The following is a 22225-nucleotide window of genomic DNA, read 5'->3' on the forward strand; positions in this document are numbered from 1 at the left end:
GAACAGACCATTGGAACAAAACCGAGCTGCAAGGATTTCTCCCACCTCCTAAGGGGGAAGAGCACGTGGCCTCTCAAAGTTGTCCCTGGGAACGTCTGTCCTGCGATCTGCGGGTAATGAGAACATCAAATCCGACACTTTAAACCCTTGTGGGCTTGCGGGCTGGGGCTGGGTGGAGGAGCCAGTAGGGTGGCAAGTGGAGAGAAGGGTGTTGAGGGGCTGAGGGACTGGGTGTGGGAGAATGAGTGATAAGGACATTTTTCTAGATTAAGCCAACAACAAATAGGCAAATTAGAGCCTAAAACAGTTTGGGCTTGTGGAAGGGAGGAGATTCCAGGTGACAGAGAATTCATCCCAGAATGTGTCGTGGATTCTGAGATGAACTAAGTCACTACATCCTAGGTTTGATTACACTATATGTGTAATATTTATATTCTAGAATCAGAAGGGCCCAAACGCCCGCATAAAATATTAATAGCTTTTCTTCTCTCTCTCTCCTCCTTCCCCTAATTGAAATTGGTATCTAGTTGGCTAGATTAATCAAGTCTTTTAGCCACCAGGTGCTAGAGGATGGTGGTGATGGTTTAGTCACTAAGCCGTGCCTGACTCTTGCGACCCCATGGACTATATAGCCCACCACGCTCCTGTGTCCATGGGATTTCCCAGGCAAGAATACTGGAGTGGGTTGCCGTTTCTTTCTACAGGGGGTGTTCCCAACCCAGGGATGGAACCCGCATCTCGAATTCATCTCCTGCATTGCAGGTGGACTCTTTACCTCTCAGCCACCAGGGACAGTGAGAAATCTTCCCCAGCTCTCTGATGATGTTTCACCTCCTCAAGAAAGGTGGGTTTTGTGTTTTTTTCTTTCTAAGAAAAACTCATTCACTACTTGGATGTGGATTCTTTTTTTTTTTTTTTTTTAAATATTTATTTAGCTACACTGAATCTAGTTGCAGCATACAGGATCTTTTGATCTTTGTTCTGACATGCAGGTTCTCTTTTAGTTGAGGCATGTGGGATCTAGTTCCCTGACCAGGGATGGAACCTGGGCCCCCTGTAATGGGAGCTCAGAGTCCTAGCCACTGGCCCACCAGGGAAGTCCCATTGGGTCTGAATTCTTGAATGGCTCTGTAAATTCATCCTGAGCTAAGAACCCTATCCCTCAGATTGAACTGAAACAGCATTCACCAAAGAGGGAAGTAAGCTCACTGTAGTAAACCCACAACTTTCCCGATGTGTATCTCATTTCAACAGCTTCACATCCAAGAGGAAGGGGAAGTACGTTGAGATGAAGGCATTTTTATCGTAAGCACATGAGCCAACAGTGAGATGCAGCTGCTTAAAAAGTTTTGCTGCATTAATGTCTTATGTCTCAAAAATAATAGTGCTAATGAATCTGTCAGATTCACTGGTGCAGGGCAGGGTGGATATCATGTTTTCAAGAAAGACACTGGACAGCTAGAAGGAAAACAGTAGGGTGCTAAGAGGGTTGGACTCCATCATGGTCAAGTTCTTTGGGAAGAACTGAGGATAGTCAAGGTTCACGAAAACATTTTTTATATTTTGGGAAAAAACTAGTAGGTAGAAGTTATGAAGTGACAGGTTTGATTTCAGTTTAAGAAAGACTATTCTAACAACTGAGATCTCCAAGAAAGGGCTGCTTTCAAAGGTTGTAACAATGAGGTCCTGGCCACTGGGGATGTCCAGAGAGAACATGATTCAGGGATACTGTAGAACATGTTCCTAGATTAGATGTGTTGTGGATTGAGGGGTAGAGTAGATAAATGAGCTCTAGAGAGGAGTGTCTGTCTGGTCACAGGCTGACAATATGTTGGGGGGGGGGTCACTATATCTGAAGTCTGGTCCTCAAATTTCCTCAGTTTGAAACTCACTTTTGTCAATAGATCAGATTTGTGGAACCAACTCATGTTAACCAAACTCATAAAAAGCAGGTATATAAACCAGAATATCACTTATTATTTTATAATAGGGAGGAGATAGCAAAGGTGAGTCAGAGGGTCTAATTATTAATGAGAAGTTTCCCTGTTGAGAACTAAATCAAACTGCAGGTGAAGATGGGCTACTCATTCAAGTTTTAGAGGAGCAAATTCTCTGTTTCCTCCAAAAGAGTATATCTCTTCAATCACTACAAGGCTTATGTACATCAGAGTCAGTGTCTCCAGATTCTGGCCAAGATAAAAAAAACACTGTGAGCTTTGTGCTTTGGGTTTACAATTTGTTGGGGGGGAGAGGGGGCAGGTGCGCTAGGTCTTAGTTGTAGGCTGTGGGATCTTCAATCTTCACTGTGGCATCTGGAATCTTTTAGTTGCATGTGTGATGTTTAGTTGCAGCATATGGGCTCTAGTTCCCAACCAGGGATTGAACCCGAGTCCCCTGCATTGGGAGCTTGAAGCCTTAGCCACTGCACCACCAGGGAGGTTCCTGGGGGTTATAATTTACAGATGTCATTAGATTCCTTTCTTTCACATACTCTTTCTTTAAGTTAAGTGGAATAAAATTAATTAGGCTTAAGCTTTCTCAGTTGCAACCACATCTCAGACATAGTTGCCTGGGATTATGTTCAAGTCACCCAGATCCAATTTGGGGTGTTCCCGAAACTCTTCTGTTTCAGGAATGTTGTGAATGCCCTGAAGCCCACACCCTGAAATGTAGAGGCAGAGAGCTGACCGGAAGTCTCCTAGAGGCTCCTGGGGTGGCACCAGCCTGGAAGAACTTGCCAGGGTCCAAGGCTGGGTCTTGGGCAGCACACCACTTACAGGCACAGAAGCCATATTCATGGTGGAAAGCATAAAGAGCTCAAAGAGACCGAACTATGTAAGCCAGAACGCCACTTTATTAATTTACAAAAGATAGACTCAGGCAGACCTGCAGTCTGTGTCAGCCTGGCTAGCATTCTCTGTCTATGAACAAGTCACCTGGGAAGCCCAATTATCATCAGGGTGGTTGGTAATATAAACCAGGGTACAAGGAGTTCGTTATATGATTGGAATGTTTAAAAGTATTGGTTTCTCACAGTGTATAATACCCATCTCTCCATGCCCCTCTTCCACGTGTGAGATGAAAGAATCTAAAACCCTAACTGCCTTCCTCTCCCCTGCCAATCTCTTGTATTTTGAGTGTATCTTTCCGCTTTGCAGATATTTGTTGAGCATCTACTGTGTGTTGAATAATAAAGAATTTGTGCCAGGTTCCTGATACAGAGCTTCTAACTCTTGGAATTTCCCAAGTGAAGGAAACATCTTAATTATTCATGAGCTTCCTGGATCACACCTGAGTTTATGCTAATGAGTTGACTCTTGGAGGGCCCCTCGATAACTTAGGGCTGGAATCTGGCCATCAGAAACATCAACCATGGAATTAGAGGGTTGGGACTTTGAGCCAGCCTGACCTCCAGGGAGCAGAGGCTGGAGATTGGGTTCAATCGGATGGTCAGTGTTTAATCCATCATGCCTGCAGAATGCAGTGACAACTCAGTGGGGCTTCTTGGTGAATGACCACACTGATGTGCTAGGAGAGTGGCACAGTCTGCTCCATGGAGAGGCAACCCCAAAGCTATGCATTTGGGACCCTCCTAGATCTTGCCCTATGTGTCTCTTCATTTAATTGGTACTGATTTGTCTCCTGTCTAATGAAACTTTGATCATAAGTTATAGCACTTTCCTGAGTTATTGTAGAGAATTATCAGATCCGAGAGGAATCATGAGAACCCCCTAGGTTTGTATCCAGCTGTCTGAAATAAGGGCAGTCTTGTTCTGGATCATCTGCCCTTTAACTAGTGAGGTCTGCATTAACTCTGGGTGGTTTTTGTCAGAACTGAATTACAGCTCACCACTTGGTTTTCAAACACTGTGTGCCGCAGGAATTCCCTGGCAATCTATTGGTTAGGACTTGGTGCCTTCACTGCTGGGGGCCAGGTTCAATCCCTGGTTGGGGAGCTAAGAACCCGCAAGCCTTACAGCATGGCCAAGGGGGGAAAAAAAACCACACTATATGCCAGGAGTTTTAGAAGCCAGAAATACCCATCATCATCATCATTTTTCAAAAAGAATATAGTACTATTGCTTTGGTTCCCATTTGGTAAGGGCTTCCCTGGTGGCTCAGGATCTGCCTGCAATGCGGGAGACCTGGGTTCAATCCCTGGGTTGGGAAGATCCCCTGGAGAAGGGAATGGCAACCCACTCCAGCATTCTTTCCTGGAGAATCCTCATGGACAAAGGAGCCAGGGGGTCAAAAAGAGACATGACTGAGCACCTAACACTTTTCGCCAGATAGACCCAGAAGGGCAGGCATTGCAGGCTGAAACAGCAGCACATGCAAAGGCATGGGGGTACAAGAGAGCGTGTGAGTCTACCCAGGCCCAGAAAGCATGGCAGCTTCTTAGGAGGGAGCCCTGATGGGGGACGTTGCTGAGAATCTCGATGACTATAGACGAACATTCCACGGACAATGGTAACTGGCTGCTTTATGTATTTAATTTTAGTTTTTGGCTGCTGCTGTGCATGTGGGATCTTAGTTCCCTGACCAGGGATTGAACCTGGGCTATGGCAGTGAAAGCGCCCAGTCCTATCCACTGGACCGCCAGGGAATTCCCTAAATAGCTGCTTTTAAATCTTTATTTTGTTTTCCTATCACTGTCCATTATTGTAATGAAAAATTTGGAAAATAAAGAGTAGACACAAGAACCACTACCATCACCCTCAACAACCACTGCCATAATTCCATGTTTTTCCTTCCAGGCTCTTTCTCAGATACCATGTTCACACAGATGCCTTAAGTGGACCAACACTATTTTGGATCCTGTGTTGTTCACATGACACCATGGCAAGGGCACATTCCTATTTCACCTGTTGTGTATACAACTTTGTATTTAGCTTTTATTCAGTGAAAATTAAAATATTATTGGGACTTTCTTGGTGGTCCATTGGTTAAGACTGGCCCTTCCAAGATGGAGGCTGTAGGTTTGATCCCAGGTTGGGGTACTAAGATCCCACATGCACAGCGTAGCCAGATTTTTTTTTTTTTAACAAATTAAAATATATTAGACATTGTTTGTAGATTCGAAATCTCCTAAATGCATAATATGTTCTCACTTAGACAAATCATCATTTGTACATTTTAGACTGTTTTCAATTTTTGCTGTTGTAAAACGTTCTGTGTCCCCATTAACAGAGGAATGAGTGTATTGAGACATGCTACAATGCTACAGAGCAGCATTTCTCCATCTGCCACTTTTGAGATACTGAGCAAGATGATCCTTGGTTGTGCATTCTTCGCCAGTATCTCTGGCTTTAGCTTCTGAATACCAGTGGTGCCCCCCACCTCCGGTTGTGACAACCTAAACTGTCTCCAGACATTGCCAGATGTCTCTTGGAGACAGAATTGTGAACCATATTCAGTGCTAGACAGCAATGAAAATAAATGAGCTACAACTACAAAAACAAAATAGAGATGAATCTCATAAACGTGATATCAAGTAAAAGAAGTCTGACACAAAAGGCTATATGCTAAGGACCTCCTTGGTGGCCCAGTGGTGGAGACTCCCCGCTTCCAGTGCAGGGGGCTTGGGTTTCATCTCTGATTGGGGAACTAAGATGTTACAGGCCAAGAGGCATGGCCAAAAAAAAAAAAAAAACCCACCTCTTTATGGTGTAATTTCATTTACTTTCTATATACTCACAAATAGACAGAATTAATCTGTGGAGTTAAAAGTCAGGCTGTGCTTATCCTGGGGATAGGAAGTGACTAGAAAGAATATCTGAGTGTGTGGAGGGGTGAGTTCTTTGCTGTTGAAGTTTTATCTATTAATTTATCATATGTTAAATGACAAATATTACTGTTTGTATAGTAGAATCTATTGGTTATTTTTTTGTTATGCCTTCCATCCCTTTATAAAAGTCTTTAAAATGTATATTATTGTTGTCCAGTCACTCAGTCGTGTCCGACTCTTTGCGATCCTGTGGACTGCAGCACACCAGGCTTCCCTGTCCTTCACCATCTCCCAGAGCTTGCTCAAACTCATGTCCATTGAGTCAGTGATGCTATCCAATCATCTTATCCTCTCTTGTTCCCTTCTCCTGCCTCCAATGTTTCCCAGAATCAGGGTCTTTTCCAGTGAGTCAGCTCTTTGAATCAGGTGGCCAAGGTATTGGAGCTTCAGCTTTAGCATCAGTCCTTCCAATGAATATTCAGGACTGAATTCATTTAGGATGGACTGGTTGGATCTCCTTGCAGTCCAAGGGACTCTAAAGAGTCTTCTCCAAAAAAAAAAAAAAGAGTCTTCTCCAGCACCGCAGTTAAAAAGCATCAATTCTTCAGTGCTCAGCTTTCTTTATGGTCCAGCTATCACATCCATACATGACTTCTGGAAAAACCATAGCTTTGTTGGTAAAATAATGTCTCTGCTTTTTAATATGCTATATAGGTTGGTCATAGCTTTTCTTCCAAGGAGTGTCTTTTAATTTCATGGCTGCAGTCACCATCTCTAGTGATTTTGGAGCCCAAGAAAATAAAGCCTGTCACTGTTTCCATTGTTTCCCCATCTATTTGCCATGAAGTGATGGGACCAGATGCCATGATCTTCATTTTGTGCATGTTGAGTTTCAAGCCAGCTTTTTCACTCACTGTCTACTTTCACTTTCATCAAGAGGCTCTTTAGTTCTTCACTTTCTGCCCTAACAGTGGTGTCCTCTGTATATCTGAGGTTATTGTATATGATTAGTACATATGCATAACAGAATAACTAGCTATTACAGATAAAAAGAGAAAAAATCAACTATAGTCCTGTTGCCTAGAAAAAACTACTATAAATATATATTTTTACTATAAATATTTTGATGGGTCAATTTCCAGATGTTTTTCCTACACATATGTGCACCTGTAAATATTTCTTTATATAAAAATGGGGTCATGGTATGTATATATTTTATGACATCATTTAAAAAATTTTAATGATATGGTAAGGTCTTTTCAGTTCAATAAATATAAGATTCCATGATCATTTATTTTATTTTTCCTTAGCCATGCCCCAAGGCACGTGGATCTTGTTCTCCAACCAAGGGTCAAACCCGAACCTCCTGAATTGGAAACTCAGAGTCTTATTTATTGGATGGCCAGGGATGTCCCTCCATGATCATTTTTAATGACTGAATTCCTAGATTATTACATTGCTGAGTCAAAAAATATGATAATTTTAATATTTTTGCTACGTATTGCTGAATTATTCCCCAGATATGTATCAGTTTACACTGACTATCCACAGTGTAGGTGTGGTATAATATTTCTCCACATTGGAGAAATCCAATCAAGTTATCACCATTTTTTTCCAAATCATCATTATTTGATATCTTTGCTGTTCTAAAGAGTTTGTTAAGATTTCTCTTTTTTAAAAAATTTATTTTTTGGGGGTTAGTGATATTGCATATTTTTTCATTGATTTATTGGCTACTGGGATTTCTTTTGTTAATGACCTGTTCATATACTTTGTTTATGCATTAGAATGACCAGACTTTCATTTATGATTTAAAGCACTGTTCACAGCCTCAGAATTTTAACCCTTTGTTCATTATATATATTGCAAATATCTCCTCACACAATTTTGTTTGATTTTAAGCTTTTTAGTGATTTTTTTGACCATAGAACTTTTAAATTTTCTGTAGTAAAATCAGTCAATCTTTTGTTTAAATTTCCCTGGTGTCTTTTGTGTCTTGCTAAGAAAGACTTTCTTTAAATCAAAATTATATACATATTTTACTTCAGTTCAGTTCAGTTTAGTTGCTCAGTCGTGTCCGACTCTTTGCGACCCTATGGACCGCAGCATGCCAGGCCTCCCTGTCCCTCACCAACTCCTGAAGCTTACCAAACTCATGTCCATTGAATCAGTGATGCCATCCAACCATCTCATCCTCTGTCGTCCCCTTCTCCTCCTGCCCTCAATCTTTCCCAGCATCAGGGTCTTTTTAAATGAGTCAGCTCTTCCCATCAGGTGGCCAAACTATTGGAGTTTCAGCTTCAACGTCAGTCCTTCCAATGAACACCCAGGACTGATCTCCTTTAGGATGGACTGATTGGATCTCCTTGCAGTCCAAGGGACTCTCAAGAGACTTCTCCAACACCACAGTTCAAAACCATCAATTCTTCGGCGCTTAGCTTTCTTTATAGTCCAACTCTCACATCCATACCTGACTACTGGAAAAACCATAGCTTTGAGTAGACAGACCTTTGTCGGCAAAGTAATGTCTCTGCTTTTTAATATAAGGTCTAGGTTGGCCATAGCTTTTCTTCCAAGGCACAACCATATTTTAATTTCATGGCTGCAGTCCCCATCTGCAGTGATTTTGGAGCCTAAGAAAATAAAGTCTGTCACTGTTTCCACTGTTTCCCCATCTATTTGCCATGAAGTGATGGGACCAGATGCCATGATCTTAGTTTTCTGAATGTTGAGTTTTAAGCCAACTTTTTCACTCTCCTCTTTCACTTTTATCAAGAGGCCTTTTAGTTCTTCACTTTTTGCCATAGGAGTGGTGTCATCTGCGTATCTGAGATTATTGATATTTCTCCTGGCAATCTTGATTCCAGCTTGTGCTTCATCCAGCCCGGCATTTTGCATGATGTACTCTGCATAGAAGTTAAATAAACAGGGTGACAATGTACACCTTTGACATACTCCCTTCCCAACTTGAAACCATTGTTCCATGTCTGGTTCTAACGTTGCTTCTTGACCTGAATACAGATTTCTCATGAGGCAGGTAAGGTGGTCTGGTATTCCCATCTGTTGAAGAATTTTTCCACAGTTTGTTGTGACCCACACAGTCAAAGGCTTTGACATAGTCAATACAGAAGAAGTAGGAAAAAAAAAAAAAAGAAGAAGTAGATGTTTTTCTGGAACTCTCTTGCTTTTTCGATGATTCAACGGATGTTGGCAACTTGATCTCTGGTTCCTCTGCCTTTTCTAAATCCAGCTTGAACATCTGGAATTTCACAGTTCACGTACTGTTGAAGCCTGACTTGGAGAATTTCAAGCATTATTTTGCTAGCATGTGAGATGAGTGCAATTGTGTGGTAGTATGAACATTCTTTGGCATTGCTTTCTTTGGGATTGGAATGAAAACTGACCTTTTCTAGTCCTGTGGTCACTGCTGAGTTTTCCAAATTTGATGGTATATTGAGTGCAGCATATAGAGATCATTAACTTCTAATAAATGTAGGTCTCTTTCTGGACTTTCTTCTCTGTTATTTCATCTGTTTATTTTTGTGCCCACAATGGGACATTGTTATAATGATCTTATAATATAGCTCTCTTTTCAAAAATTATTTTGACTATTATAGTTTTTCTTTTTCCCAAGTGAACTTCAAGGTTATTCTGCTAAGTTGGAAAAAAAAAAAACTGCCCCTGGGATTTCTCTGGCAATCCAGCGGTTAAGACCCCATGTTTCCATTGCAGAGGTCATGGGTTTGATCCCTAATCCGGGAACTAAGATTCTGCATGACTCACAGTGTGGCAAAAAAAAAAAACCAGCAGAATTTGCATTAAATTAAAATTACACTAAATATATAGATTTGTAAAGGAATTGGCAACTGTCATGTATTATCTTTGTAGCCTTGAAAATTGAATATCTCTACAACTTTGAATTCTTTCCCTCTGTCAGAATACTATCATTTTCTTCACCTACGCTCTAACCATCTCCTGGGTAATGTGGAAAGGATCTTTTTTCCTTTACATTTTCTAACTGGTTTTGGTAGGTGTATAGAAAGGGTACTGATTTGTATATATCGATATTTATTGCTTATATCCCAATTTGTGTATATACAAAAACATTTCAAACTGTTTGCCATAGATTCCTTGAGAAAGCTGTAAAATTTTTAAATAGTGGTATTTTGCCTTTTCCTCTCAAATATTTGTAAAACTTTCATATTGCATTGATGAGAACTTCATAAGCTGTTGAATAATCTCAATCATAGTCATCATCTTTGCATTATAAGTAGTTCTCATTTTCAGGGAACACCTCAAGTATTTCACTTTCAAATGAATAAAATTTCATTTTACTTCAGGGATGTCCACACCATTTCAACTCAGAAATCTGACAAATATCTCTTTTTTTAAAATTACTTTCTTAGTACTACTGATCTGATTGTGTCTTCCATGTATTCTATCTTATCACCCATCATTTTTATCTCTTTATCTTTTTCCTTTTCATTCTGATTTCATTTTCAGTAACATCAACCATGTGTTTGACTGTGCCTCGCATGTATGAGTTCCCTGACCAGACTCAAAACTTTATTTCTGTAAGACCTGAGTTCTTGGCAGTCCTGTCGTGATTGCATTGCTGTACTCTCCCATTAACTGAGTCTTTGGGACAAGGGCACACTAAGATGTACCTCCCGTGAGTCCTTGGATTCCTCTTTCCTCCACTAAGTAGCAGAGCCATTTTCCCCTTGGTAATCACATCATTCACGGGACTGTCAGAGCTGGGCTGCTGTAACCAAGTAAGCCTGAGCGGCTTACACAACAGACATTTGTTTCTCACAGTTCTGGGGCTGGAACTCTGAGATCAGGGTGTCAGTTATGGCTGGGTTCTGGTGAGAGCTGTCTTCCTGGCTCACAGATGGCTGCCTTCTTGCTGTATTCTCACATGAGAGAGAGAGCGCAACAGAGAGACAGAGACGGAGAAAGGGCTCCAGACACTTCTCCTTCTCGTAAGGACACTAATCCATCACGGGGCTCCACCCTCATGACCTCATCTGAAAGCCTCACCTCCCCGTACAGTAACACTGTGACTTTTACCAGTCGATTTGGGGGTAACATAAATATTCAGCTCATAAAAGTGACACCCACCCCCCTTCTCCACCTGTTGATTTAGCAGGCTGGGGAGTCCCAGATGGTCAAGGGGCAGCCTTATCTCCAGTTGAATGGAGCCATAATAGTGTCTGTCTCCTGGCCTAAACACCTCTCCACTGGTCACTAGGACCTCTGGACCCACTGAGCCTCTGGCAAGGAAAGCAAAAAAAAAAAAAAAAAAATCTTCCAGTGAATCATTAGGGGTCATAGTGGCAGAAGCCACCCCTACCTCCTTAGTTGCTGGACTGGTCCATTCTGGCAATGTCTAAGTCCCGGAATGGTAGTGCTAGCAGAAGCCCTGCAGGCAAGGAAGGCAAATCCAGACCCAGAACACGTGTCTGTCCCTGTGAGGACCGGCTGCTGTCCGCACATCCCAGACTCACTGCAAACAAGAGATTATTGTTTTGCCTCTCAGGATGCGACCCCCCTCTTGGAGAAGCGCCCTCTGCTGGCCTTTCCTAAGATCTGCGGCCACGGGCATCCTCTTCTGATTGGCATCTATCAGTCGGTTCTTCATGCTTTTATTTGAGGAACCTTTCTCCTTTTATTTGAGGAGTTGCGATGCCTCCTGGTTTTACTGATGGAGGTGTGGTTCTGCTTCTCATCCCCCTTGTGCTTTTGTAGGATTTCTGAGAGGAGTGGAGAAAAGTGGCAACCATACTATAATCTGGTAAAATTTTAAAATATGACAATTCCGAATGTTAATATTATTGGATTGTATTTTAATATTAATTCTGGTGTACTTTCTGACATTCTTATACGAGTTTTGAAATGTTGGCAGGATATAATACTAATATTTACACCTTAACCCACTCCTCACTTTGCCTGAGATTGTGTGCAGGAATGCTCAGCTGTGTCCAACTCTTTGGGACCCCATGGACTGCAGCCCACCAGGCTCTTCTTTTTTTTTTTTTTTCCACTTTCACTTTCTTTTTTTTTTTTTTAATTTTTTTGGAGGCTAATTATTCACAACATTTCAGTGGGTTTTGTCATACATTGATATGAATCAGCCATAGATTTACACGTATTCCCCATCCCGATCCCCCCTCCCACCTCCCTCTCCACCCGATTCCTCTGGGTCTTCCCAGTGCACCAGGCCCGAGCACTTGTCTCATGCATCCCACCTGGGCTGGTGATCTGTTTCACCATAGATAGTATACATGCTGTTCTTTTGAAACATCCCACCCTCACCTTCTCCCACAGAGTTCAAAAGTCTGTTCTGTATTTCTGTGTCTCTTTTTCTGTTTTGCATATAGGGTTATCGTTACCATCTTTCTAAATTCCATATATATGTGTTAGTATGCTGTAATGTTCTTTATCTTTCTGGCTTACTTCACTCTGTATAATGGGCTCCAGCTTCATCCATCTCATTAGGACTGATTCAAATGAATTCTTTTTAACGGCTGAGTAATATTCCATGCCACCAGGCTCTTCTATCCATAGAGTTTTCCAGGCAAGAATACTGGAGTGGGTTGCTATTTCCTACTCCAGGGAATCTTCCTGACCCAGGGATCAAAAACGCATCTCTTGTGTCTACTGCATTGGCAGGTGGATTTCTTTACCATTGAGCCACCTGGGAAGCCCTTGCCCCTGAGATTGCTTGGGGACAAAGAAAAAATGATAAAAATGGGGACAATTAGAAAGGCCCTGATATGTTTTTCATGAGGTATATCAATAATATTGTCATACAATCTCTGTTTGTCAAGCCTCTACGGCAATTCCTAGATGAGGGGCCAGCTCATTCTTTGTTATGGGGCTGTTCTGTTCACTGTAAGATGGCTAGGTCACCATGTCTGCCAAGAAACCTCAGAAGGCCAGGTGAGTATTAGCTCCAATACCTGCCACCCCAGTCTTAGTCAGTGATGGGAAAACCATCTCAGAACTGTCTCAATTGGCCATTTAACTTTGATAGTATGAGACTGCTTGATGATAAGCAATGCATCGTAAAACTTTCAGATGGAGAGTGTTTTGTGGACCATTTGTTTTTGGGTATCTGTGCGTGGCAGTTTTAAGTTATTAGTTCTTAAAATCTTTTAAATGGCAACAACTGGGCCAAAAATCTGTCAGAGAATTTTGAGACTCATTAAAACCAAATTCAATGAGAGGGGAAAAAAAAACCAACCAACAGTCTTCATCACCTGAAATCAACAGTGACAATGGAACAATTAATATGGAATACTCAAAATAAAATGTACAACATTTGTGTTGAGGAAAGGTGCCAGTGTTTTGTGTGGCTGGTTAGCATGCAAACCTCTTTTTAAGAAACTGCCTCTTCCCTTTAATGGGAGGAATTGGTGGGAGGATGATTTCTCTGTGGCCCCATGAATCAACAGGAGAAAGTTGGGCTAACTGTAAGCTTTTCCAGGGAAGCTTGATTCTGGAGCAAGTGACCCTGGGATGATGAAGGCCATCAGAGGCACTTTTTGCCAGTCTAGCTGCATGGCAAGTGGCAATGATGGCAGCAATAGTGGCCTCTTGCCAGGTGGCTGGCTCTGAGAGTCACTGTTTTTCCAGCTTCTTCTTTTGGGGGGCCTTTGGTGTGTTTTTGATTCTTGCTGGCCCCCACAACTGGTCCTCCAGTTTTTCCCACCCCATTTAGTAAGCACCCCCTTCCCCATGGCTTTCCGATGAGTTCCCTTTTGCTTTGCTCAGGTTGGGCTGGTTTGTCTTCACTGTTAGAAACAAGAGGGAACTGAGCAAAGGAGACTGAGAAGCTGATTGGAGAAGTGAGAAAAAGGAGATTTTCTGGAAGCCTGTGAAAAAAGGATTTGTTTCAGGAAGGCACTGGCCAAGAGTTTCAAACTTCAGGGCAAAGTCAAGCAAGAGAAGGAGTGAAAGGTATTTCTTAAACTTGCCAATTCGGAGGTCAGTATCCGGGAGGAGTGTGTCCCGTGACAGGGGAGCAAGGAGTACATGGCAGGTGGAAGAAAAGAAACCCTGGGTGTGCAGGAGCTGCCCTGAGGCAGCTTGGCTTCGTGGAGGGAGGGAGCTTGAATGTGTGGAGGGAGGTGCCATGGTACCACCTGTCTGCCAGGTGCCCAAGGCCAAGGGTGAGCTTTTAAGGAATAGAGAAACTGTAGAATGTTCGGGGGCTCAAAGGAAAGCCAGTAGAAGGAAACTAAAGATATAGACAAGGTGGGCGGTGCAGGGGGATTAATGGGCTTACACATTTTAAATGTTTACTAAGTGTGGTGGTTCAGATGGTAAAGAATCTGCTTGTCATGCAGGAGACCCAGGGATTGAACCTGGGTAGGGAAGATCCCCTGGAGAATGGAGCGGCTACTCACTCCAGTATTCTGGCCTGGAGAATTCCATGGACTGTTATAGTCCATGGGGTTGCCAAGAGTCAGACACGACTGAGCGACTTTCACTTTCACGTCACCAGTATTCTTGCCTGGAGAATTCCATGGACTTAGGAGCCTGGCAGGCTATACAGTCCATGGGGTCGCAAAAAGTTGGACCCCACTAACACTTTGGTTTTTTCACTCTTAAGTATCAGACAAGTTTCCTGAGGAGAGAGGGGTTCAAAGCAAAATCAAAGGGAGGGAATGGCCTGGGACTGGAGGAGGGATATCCGCTCCATGTGAGACAGAAGAGGGAAGAAATGGGGGAGATGGTGGAGGTGAGGGAAGGTGAAAATATGGAACTTGCATTGAATGACTTGAATCTGGGCTGTTCAGTAGGCATTGACTTCAACTGGGATAAACTATGGTGAGTGAGTCACAAAAAACACCTGTCAGAGAGAAGGCACGGGGCTGAGAGGAGAGGTTGGAGGATGTGGGAGAGCCAGGTGAGCTCGCTGGAGGCCTGAGCAGGCCAGTCAGAAGCCCAAAGGGTGGAGAACCTGTGAGGAGTTTGTCTTGCCCAGCCCTCAGGCTGAGGATCATGTATGAGAGCAACCTTACCCTGGGACCAGGGAGACAGTATCACTGTCCGTTGTCCCCAGATGCTGCCCACAGGTGGAAAGTGTGGGAGACAAGGCAATTCTAATCTTTTGAGCACCTACTGTAGCAAGGACCTAATGTGGCCACCAACTCTGAGGCACCAGGAATGGAGCTGGAAATCATGCCCTGGGCTTATTCATTTGTTAGTCTGTTCTGGCTTTTAAATTTAGCACCATCTCGCTAATCTTAAAAGGGGGTGGGGGGGTAAAGGTATCAGCTAAATTTTCCCATTGATTGTTTAGCTTATTTTCTTTAATAAATGTTTAATTTTGGAATAATTTCAGATTTAATGTTAATAATTTCATAAAGGTTGCAAAGAGGGCTCCATATACCCTTCACTCAGTTTCCCCTAACGCTACCATCTTACATTACCATGTACCTTCGTCACAATTAAGAAATCAACATTGGTATAAATCACCGCAGATGGTGACAACGGCCATGAAATTAAGACACTTGCTCCTTGGAAGAAAAGCTATGACAAACCTAGACAGTACATTAAAAAGCAGAGACATTACTTTGCCGACAAAGGTCCATCTGATCAAAGCTATGGTTTTTCAGTAGTCACGTATGGATGTGAGAGTTGGACTCTAAAGAGAGCTGAGGGCTGAAGAATTGATGCTTTTGAACTGTAGTCCTTTAGACTGCAAGGAGATCCAACCAGTCCATCCTAAAGGAAATCAACTCTGAATATTCATTGGAAGGACTGATGCTGAAGCTGGAGCTCCAATACTTTGGCCACCTGATCAGAAGAGCTGACTCATTAGAAAAGACCCTGATGCTGGGCAAGACTGAAGGCAGGAGGAGAAGGGGACGACAGAGGATGAGATGGTTGGATGGCATCACTGTCTCAATGGACATGACTTCGGGCAAGCTCCAGGAGTTGGTGATGGACAGGGAAGCCTGGTGTGCTGCAGTCCATGGAGTCGAAAAGAGTCGGACATGACTGAGCGACTGAACTGAACTGATAACTGTGGGTAGCTAAATTGCAGAATGTACTCAGATTCCACTGGTTTTTCCCCTACCGTCCTTTATCTGTTTCAGGCTCAAACCCAGGATCCCCACATAGCATTTAGTATTTTTTTCAAAAGTAGGACTTAACTCTGTGATATTCCTCTTGTACAAGTTTTACAAGAAGAGTTTGAACTTTTCAAGCTTGTCAGCTGAACCAGTCTGGAAAGCTTAAACTCTGATTGCATTTCTTTTATTACACTAATTTGCGAATCAAATACACATACACACACAAACCTTACATCTCAACTACAGTCTGTTGTTCGTTGTACTTTAAAGACACAAACCATAAATTATATTTATTATATTTGTATGTTTTAACACAGTTTCTTCTAAATTCTCCTTAGTTCTGGAAATAATTGTTTGCAGTCAGCACAATTGGATCTGCTCACACACCCCTTAACCCCTTGGGATAAGGATGGGGAGGGAGTTTTCCATGTGTGCCTGCCCATGATGAAATGCATTTTAAAAAGACAGAGATGATGCCATCTATCCAGCTAGCATTTGGTGTTTTCTAAGGCTTTTTCCTTTTAAAGATAAATATAAACTAAGCAAGAGTAAATGCTCCGCTTTTGGGTCACATCTTAGTTTTCTCTTGCAATGTCTCAATTGCAGGACAGCGGAGAATGCATTTCCGATTTGTAGATACAACAACCCTGGAGATGGCAAGAGAGAAAGCGAAATCACGACATTTCAAAATCTATTTTAGTGCCCATCATCGCTTTTCTCTCCGCCAAAACTGATTTCGGTGCGACCCAGATGGGACTCGAACCCACAATCCCCAGCTCCGGAGGCTGATGCCTTATCCATTAGGCCACTGGGTCACCACAGGATCCGGGTTCTCACACCGTCCTCTTACGCGGTGCCATCATCGTGCCCCGCCCCCGCGCTCTGTGGCCTCACGTCGGGCTGCGTGCGATTTGGGAACCGCCTCCAGTGGCTGCAGCACGCGCCTGCGCCTTCGGCCTGGCCCAACGCCCTAGCCCCTACGCGCATGCGCATGGGCTCCCTCGGCGCCCCCGCCCTGTCCTGGTACTGCTTGGCAGGCACGCGGGCGGCTCTGGGTATCTGTGGGAGGGGCGTGCTTTTCGTTGGGTTCTTCTCGGGGAGGTTCTCAGCCTTGACTGCCTACTAGACGCTGTTGGGGGGAACTTTAAACAAAATTGCAATACCTGGTCTCCCGCACCCCCGTTCTAATTCTGTTTACCGGGGCAGGCCCAGGCCTCTGCATTTTGGTGTGTGTGCCGCCTAACTCTAGCGTGAGGTCCCCGCAGCCTTCCCGTCCCTAACAGTCTCCGCATCTCCTTTCCTACGTTTATTCTACATACATTAATTAGATAACTTTTTATGTGCTGGGAACTGTTGGGGGTTTCCAGGATGAACAGGCTTTTCTTTACACCTGCGCCGCTCCCCCACTCACCTACATCCATATTTCTCCCCATCTCTTCTTTCCCTCCGGATTAAAGGGAAAATAAACATAAAAGATCCCTACATACAAAATAATACGAATTTTGTTTTTATCCTGAAACTAGATCTTGGATAAAGATTTAGAAATTTTCTGGTTCCATGCATAATACCTTTTTGCTTGTTGCAAGTAAACATGCTGCTTTTATTTTTTTCAAATACACTAATTTTTCTGTTTTAGACACATAATACCTGTTCACTGTAAAATTGTATAAATAGGGGTAACCCAAGTAAAGAAAATTGAAACTGACTATAATTCTAGTGTTCAGAGTCAACCACTATTAACATTTTGGTGTGTTTATTTCAAATTTTATTTGTCTGTGTGTCTTGTCAGTTTTACCACCTGTGGATCCTGAGTCATCCAGGAAATACTTTTCAAAGACACTAGGACATTATCAGTTAATAATAACTAATAACTAATAGCAACGATGGTGCAGACGCGTTGGTAAGTAAAAGTGCCATATTAGTGAGTCCAGGCAGTCAGACTAAGCTAGTAATAATAATTATGCTTCACCCTTGTGCAGTGGAGGGTCGGGGAGCGGCTGTTGGCCAGCTTCACTTAAGAACATCCTTGACACAATCAGTTCGGTTCAGTTCAGTCGCTCAATCATGTCTGACTCTTTGCGATCCCATGGACTGCAACACGCCAGGCCTCCCTGTTCATCACCAACTCCCAGAGTTTACTCAAACTTATGTCCATTGAGTCGGTGATGCCATCCAACCTTCTCGTCCTTTGTTGTCCCCTTCTCCCTCCTTCGATCTTTCCCAGCATTAGGGTCTTTTCCAATGAGTCAGTTCTTCGCATCAGGTGGTCAAAGTATTGGAGTTTCAGCTTCAACATCAGTCCTTCCAATGAATATTCAGGACTGATTTCCTTTAGGATGGACTGGTTGGATCTCCTTGCAGTCCAAGGGACTCTCAAGAGTCTTCTCCAACACCACAGTTCAAAAACATCAATTCTTCGGCGCTCAGCTTTCTTTATAGTCCAACTCTCACACCCATACGTGACTACTGGAAAAACCATAGCTTTGACTAGATGGACCTTTGTCGGCAAAGTAATGTCTCTGCTTTTTAATATGCTGTCTAGGTTGGTCATAGCTTTTCTTCCAAGGAGCAAGCGTCTTTTAATTTCATGGCTGCAGTCACCATCTGCAGTGATTTTGGAGCCCAAGAAAATAAAGTCTGTCACTGTTTCCACTGTTTCCCCATCTATCTGCCATGAAGTGATGGCACCAGAAGCCATGATCTTCGTTTTCTGAATGTTGAATTTTAAGCCAACTTTTTCACTCTCCTCTTTCACTTTCATCAAGAGACTCTTTAGTTCTTCCTTGCTTTCTGTCATAAGAGTGGTGTCATCTGCATATCTGAGGTTATTGATATTTCTCCCTGCAATCTTGATTCCAGCTTGTGCTTCATCCAGCCCAGCGTTTCTCATGATGTACTCTGCATATAAGTTAAATTAGCAGGGTGACAACATACAGCCTTGACATACTCCTTTCCCTATTTTGTACCAGTCTGTTGTTATATGTCCACTTCTAACTGTTGCTTCCTGACCTGCGTACAGACTTCTTAGGAGACAGGTCAGGTGGTCTGGTATTCCCATCTCTTGAAGAATTTTCCACAGTTTGTGGTGATCCACATAGTCAAAGGCTTTGGCATAGTCAATAAAACAGAAGTAGATGTTTTTCTGGAACTCTTGCTTTTGTGATGATCCAACGGATGTTGGCAATTTAATCTCTGGTTCCTCTGCCTTTTCTAAATTCAGCTTGAACATCTGGAAGTTCACAGTTCAGGTACTGTTGAAGCCTGGCTTCAAGAATATTGAGCAATACTTTGCTAGTGTGTGGGATGAGTGCAATTGTGTGGTAGTTTGATCATTCTTTGGGATTGGAATGAAAATGGACCTTTTCCAGTCCTGTGGCCACTGCTTAGTTTTCCAAATTTGCTGGCATATTGAGTGCAGCACTTTCACAGCATCATCTCTTAGGATTTGAAATAGCTCAACTGGAATTCCATCACCTCCACTAGCTTTGTCTGTATACTTTCTAAGGCCCACTTGACTTCACATTCCAGCATGTCTGGCTCTAGGTGAGTGATTACACCATCGTGATTATCTGGGTCGTGAAGATCTTTTTTGTATAGTTCTGTGTATTCTTGCCACCTCTTCTTAATATCTTCTGCTTCTGTTAGGTCCATACCATTTCTGTTCTTTATTGTGCCCATCTTTGCATGGAATGTTCCCTTGGTATCTCTAATTTTCTTGAAGAGATCTCTAGTCTTTCCCATTCTATTGTTTTCCTCTATTTCTTTGCACTGATCACTGAGGAACGCTTTCTTATTTCTCCTGGCTATTCTTTGGAACTCTGCGTTCAAATGGGAATATCTTTCCTTTTCTCCTTTGTTTTTTTTGCTTCTCTTCAATTCACAGCTATTTGTCAGGCCTCCTCAGACAACCATTTTGCCTTTCTGCATTTCTTTTTCTTGGGGATGGTCTTGATCCCCGCCTCCTATACAATGTCACGAACTTCCGTCCTCTGTAGTTCTTCAGGCACTCTGTCAGATCGAATCCCTTAAATCTATTTCTCACTTCCACTGTATAATCGTAAGGGATTTGATTAGGTCATACCTGAATGATCTAGTGGTTTTCCCTACTTTTTTCAATTTAAGTCTGAGTTTGGCAATAAGGAGTTCATGATCTGAATCACAGTCAGCTCCCAGTCTTGTTTTTGCTGACTGTATAGAGCTTCTCTATCTTTGGCTGCAAAAAATATAATCAGTCTGATTTCGGTGTTGACCATCTGGTGATGTCCATGTGTAGAGTCTTCTCTTGTGTTGTTGGAAGAGGTGACACTATAAGAATTATTAATTTAAATCCCAACCCGTGAATGTTTTTAATATTTTATGAGACAAAATGGGAATTATGCATAAATCACTTCTACCAGATAACCAAAATTCAATGATTGTCTCTTGAGGAAAACATTTTGTGCAGTGTTTGAGTTGCAGGCTAAACTAGTTGCCTTTTCAATGGAACACAGTTCTTACTTGAAAGAATGACTGACAGACTATGATTATTCAGACTTGGGCACACTTGAGTTTGCTTCTCAGGTTCAGCTTTGTTCTCAGGCTCACATCAGCATAGCACACAGTCCACTGAAGAGAGAGGCTATCTCACAAAAGTCTCAGTAAATATTTTACTGTATTCTGTTACATCTTCATCAGCAAGCCAATTCCTGTGTCTGGGGGATGGAATGGGATTGGTTTAGGCCACACTAGGCCCTCTTCTGAATCTCCATCCAACTACAATAGGAAGATTTGAGAGGGTGGGGCTGTATCCTTTCTCAGGGCAAGGTATCTTTCAAAGGCAACTTTCGCTGTTGACATTTTACTTCTGTTTCAGGTTGTTTTCAGGTGCAAGTACAGAATAGTGGTCAGAGAGCATGGATCCTGGAAGGAGAGGGCCTGGGTTTGAGTCCTGTCTCTGGCATTTACTCCTGTGTGAATGTGGACAAGTTACTTAACCACCCACTCTCCTCTTCTGTGAAATGGAACAGATAAAAATGCTACCTCACAGAGTTGTGAAGATTAAATGTATTCATAAAGGTAAAAAACTGAGAACACTTCTGGGCACATAGTACCCGATATTTATTTGTAAGCAAAAGAAGACCCAATATAACTAGCTTAAACAACAAAGGAAGTGTACTGGATGATATATTTGCAAAGTCATATCATTGCAGCCTTTTGAGGTAAGGCAGGGTATTGATCAAAGTTTTCACGGTTTCTCTCCAATTGTCTTACAGGATTTCTAGGATTCACATCTCTCAGTTGAGAACAGAGCCTGCTTTCCTACCTCTCATCATTAAACAAAAGGCATAGACTCCTCAACTGAATGAATTTAGGTCACATGACTGCCCCTGAACCATTCACAGTAGCCAAGAGAATGCCATGTAGTGACTGGTTTAGAGGTGAAATCCTACCACCTTGTGCATTTAGGGGGGTAAGATTATGCTGATTGGTTATGTGGGAGTAGAATGAGCCTCCATGACTCCCATTACTGCCACACAGTGAGTGAGGCTGGCAAAAATGCCTGCAGGAGGGACAAAGTTCATTGTTGAATTCATAGTAAATAAAAGAAAAAGCCAATACAGCTTTTCTTAAAAATACCCTTCTCAGAATACAGAAAAGTTGCAAAAAGAAAGTAGACCATAATCCTGAGGTTCTGATAACTATCACTGATGCTTTTTTTTAAATTACAAGAAAATGCAAACATTTTATTTGAAATATATAAAATATAGCATAGATCATTACTATAACAATTGACAATTTGAACACAGACTATAAATAAATAATCGCATATAAGTTCAATAGTCTTGAATTTGATGATTATGGTATGGTAATATAACAGAATGTCCTTATTCTTACAAGATACAAGCTGAAATAATTTAGGGGTAAACGGACATGATTTCTCAAACTTACTCTCAAATGATTCAAAAAGTTAATATGTAAAAGCCATGTATATATAAATACAGGTACACGCGTGTGTGGGTGTGTATAAATATGGATAAAGATTTGCAATTCTTTTGTATTTGAAATTATTAAAAATAAGACTGGAGAAGCAGGCAGTAATAAATCTTTTGTTAACATAGTTCTGCCTTCTATGCAGTCTTTTATGACACAAGTTAAAAACAGTAACAACTAAAAAAATACAGCACATATCTGCCTTACCCCTCCCCTCCTTCATGGCCAGAGACCCCGGCCAAGTTCCTTCTGAGTCCTATCGGGAAAAATGCATAGCAATATATTTCTTTATTAAGATTTTTAAATAGAATTATTTTGGGAATCATCTGTGGTACTTAGTTAAGGCAAACACTCAGGAAAACGACCAGCCACCACACAGCGGTAAACCCATGCAAAGAGCTAACCCTCCGACTAAGATGGACAGGGAACCAGCCCTGCA

At 42.3% G+C, this 22225-nt stretch overlaps 1 long non-coding RNA gene and 1 other non-coding gene across 2 annotated transcripts; one reads left to right on the forward strand and one right to left on the reverse strand.

Moving 5' to 3' along the window:
* Positions 1 to 18: 18 nt before the first annotated feature.
* Positions 19 to 17701, forward strand: LOC122439406. Its single transcript, XR_006268855.1, has 3 exons — positions 19 to 113; positions 705 to 844; positions 17606 to 17701. It is a non-coding gene; the product is annotated as an uncharacterized LOC122439406 (long non-coding RNA).
* Positions 16559 to 16631, reverse strand: TRNAR-CCG. The gene has a single exon. It is a non-coding gene; the product is annotated as a tRNA-Arg (tRNA).
* Positions 17702 to 22225: the final 4524 nt, after the last annotated feature.

This window comes from Cervus canadensis, chromosome 1 (assembly GCF_019320065.1).
Source record: "Cervus canadensis isolate Bull #8, Minnesota chromosome 1, ASM1932006v1, whole genome shotgun sequence".
In the NCBI taxonomy this organism is placed as follows: domain Eukaryota; kingdom Metazoa; phylum Chordata; class Mammalia; order Artiodactyla; family Cervidae; genus Cervus; species Cervus canadensis.